The following is a 2,995-nucleotide window of genomic DNA, read 5'->3' on the forward strand; positions in this document are numbered from 1 at the left end:
GGTTCTGTTTCCTGCCTGGTTCCCACACGGCTGAAAGTCCATCATTTGTCATGTGTGTTCAGGACGGAGGGAGGAGGTTTCACTTCACTGGTTTTACTGGAGGATTCCGACGCATTTGTGGATTAAATTTAGGAATTTAATGGAATTGTTAACCTGGAGGTTTCCACAGCTTAGGAAAAAAAAAAAAAAAAAAAAAAACAGGCTTCAACTGGTCATCAGCCCGAATTCCTGACGCAGATAACGCCTCACTGTTGATCTAATTATATACAACTGATAATTAGATAATGAAAAAAAACAGTGATTTTTTTATTTTGCATTGAAGTGGAATAAAACAATGAAACATTTGTCTATAAAATCTGTGACGTTTGTAACGCTAGCTTTTCAGAAAAATAATAGAAATTAGCCCAGACTCTGACCAACTATTGGTCGGTGGAAACGATTGCGTGACACGTAATAATAATTAACTCAGGGAGTTTCTGTGTCGTGGATCAAGGCCTTTGTGTTTCTTTGTCTCGTTTTTGGTCAGTGATAAAAAAAAACTGTTGGGTCATGAGGGGATTTGGTTTAATTAGCTTTGGTTTGTGGGGGTTTAAAAAAAAAAAGAAAAAAGTCTGATAAGAATGAAATCACTGAACGTCCGTGTGTCTGTTCAAACGCCGGCTGCTGAGGTTTTTTTTTTTTTTTTTTTTCAGCTGGTTTTTCACAGCTGACAGGTCGATCAGATTCATACATCACACTGTACTGGACATCATCAGACCAAGTGACCTCTGACTGACCTCTGACTGACCTCTGGCTGACCTCTGACTGACCTCTCACCGACACTCGACTGTAAACACCGGCTTAAACACAGGGGTCTAATGGTTTCCATAATGTGCTCATCAGTCTGTGGCCTGGAGGGGGCAGAGCGTGACGACGGGGGGGGGGGGGCCGGGGGTTGGTGGGAGCGTGTGTGTGTCACTGTTCCCGGGGACGGATATGTTGATTTGGAAATCTGTCTACGAACATGCAAATGTATGCAAATGCCACGTGTGTGTGTGTGTGTGTGTTATTGAGTGAGCAGACGGGGCAGCTGCGGAGGTCTATTCACGGAGCAGCCACCCTGATGTCTCTCTCTCTCTCTCTCTCTCTCCGCCGTCCCTCCATCAACCCGACTTATTTCTGTCACTTCTGCCGTCGTCGTGGCCCTAAAACCTCAGTCACAACACCATCATCGGGGGGGAGGTGACGGAGACGGACCACCATCTCCACATCTCCATCTCCGTGTCCCTCGTCTCCACAAAACTAATGCGAGTTCACCTGCAAATACTCTCCCCCAAAAATGGTGGTCTTGGCCACCGCTGAGCAGTTGGACCCGGCTCTAAATTGATATTCAGCACATGTGAGCAAATATTTGAGTATTTTCGCGTCAGGAGAGATTCCTGACCAAGACGGCCCTGATATTTATTTACTCACGGCTGTTTCTGGCTCAGATCAACTCCTGTGGGTAATATCCTTGTTTGATTAATCCAGATTTATTTGCTAACTACGTGTCCGACTGGTGTTTAATGCCGCCCCCTACTGGAAACAATGTGTTAAAGATCAGATCATTTGGAGGTTTTTTTCTCAATAAAACCAGGAGTAGATTTTTCATCTGATTCATTGATTAAAACCAGGAGTAGATTTTTCATCTGAATCAGGAAAGTGTCATTGACGTGGACTAGTAACAGAGAGAGGGTGATTTTTTTTTTTTTTTTTCTAACACAATGTCAGATTATTTTCGGGGAGGAGTGTAGCTGTGACGGTTGTTGTTTGCGTGTTGTCGCTGCTGCTGGAACCTGCCAGAAGTCGTGGCCGTGAAACTCAGGGTAAAGTTTCCAAGTGTCAAAGATTCTAATTTTCTAATTTTCGCCTCCCACTCATATTAATTTGCTCCTTTGTTAAATCCAAAGTAACGACAAGCGCAGCCTTCAAATCCATTAACTATTCCATTGTTATTCCTGTGCGGTGATAAATTTGAATTTGATTAAAAACTAAAAAAAAAAAAAAAAAAAAAAAACCTATTTACTAATCAGTGGACTGAAACAGGAGATAATCCTCAGGTCCCATTATGGTTCCACCTCACATCAGTTCACAGCAACATCAGAAACGACTGCTCAGATCTCACTTCCTAACACACACACACACACACACACACACACACACTCCAAAAGCACAGTCTTCCCTCTTGACTAGCCTCCAGTATTTTATCCTAAACACGGAATCCTGACGCGGCGCCAAACTTGCAGAAGCGCAGCTCCCTCCATCTGTCGTCCCGCGCTGCGTTTTGATGGTCCTCCGGGGAAATTTGCCCTTGAATACTGACAAGAGAGTGGCTTCTCTGCATGGTATCTCGCCGCCATTAACCAGCGATGGTTTATGACCAAACTGGGCCCACGTCCGTTGTAGCGGTTACAGCTGGTTGCATCAGGAATCTGTCCCTAAACACGACGTGGAACTGGGGACTATTTATAGACGACGACTCCTGACTCTCTGTGTCTCTGTCTCTACCATCTAGTTATCAATAAGGACCGTGGCCTGGAGACAGTCAAACCCAGTGGAGGGGAGATGTACGTGACCCCTGACCCCCGACCCCCGACCCCTGACCTCAGAAGACGTTCCATCCAACGATCCAGCTCCGTCTTCTACCTGTAAGTGACTTCACTTCGCACTAATGCTCAGTTATTTACCCCAAAATGGTGTAGTAGGATGTAAAGAGCAACATTTTGATTTGGTGACATCATCGCTTTGTAGATGACATCATCACACGCCAAATATGGACTTATTATATTAGTGAAGCGCAGCATAGCATCACTGTCTTCTTTTAGTTTAACAACAGATCTGTCTAACGACCATCCATCCATCCACCCATCCACCCATCCATTCATCCATCCATCCATCATCCATCCATCCATCACATATCCATCCATCCATCCATGTATTTACTGTATCTATTCATCCACCCATTCATCCATCCATC

General features: G+C 44.6%; 1 long non-coding RNA gene across 7 annotated transcripts in view; it reads left to right on the forward strand.

The window, feature by feature from the left end:
* The window catches only part of LOC103395523 (uncharacterized), a 46,857-nt gene that overhangs the window by 24,310 nt on the left and 19,552 nt on the right, over positions 1–2,995 (forward strand). For all 7 annotated transcript variants that reach the window (XR_003052874.1, XR_003052875.1, XR_003052876.1 and 4 more), the window contains one exon: positions 2,534–2,666. This is a non-coding gene — a long non-coding RNA (uncharacterized LOC103395523). The remainder of the gene's footprint in view (positions 1–2,533; positions 2,667–2,995) is intronic.

Source organism: Cynoglossus semilaevis, chromosome 19, assembly GCF_000523025.1.
Source record: "Cynoglossus semilaevis isolate Cse_v1.0 chromosome 19, Cse_v1.0, whole genome shotgun sequence".
In the NCBI taxonomy this organism is placed as follows: domain Eukaryota; kingdom Metazoa; phylum Chordata; class Actinopteri; order Pleuronectiformes; family Cynoglossidae; genus Cynoglossus; species Cynoglossus semilaevis.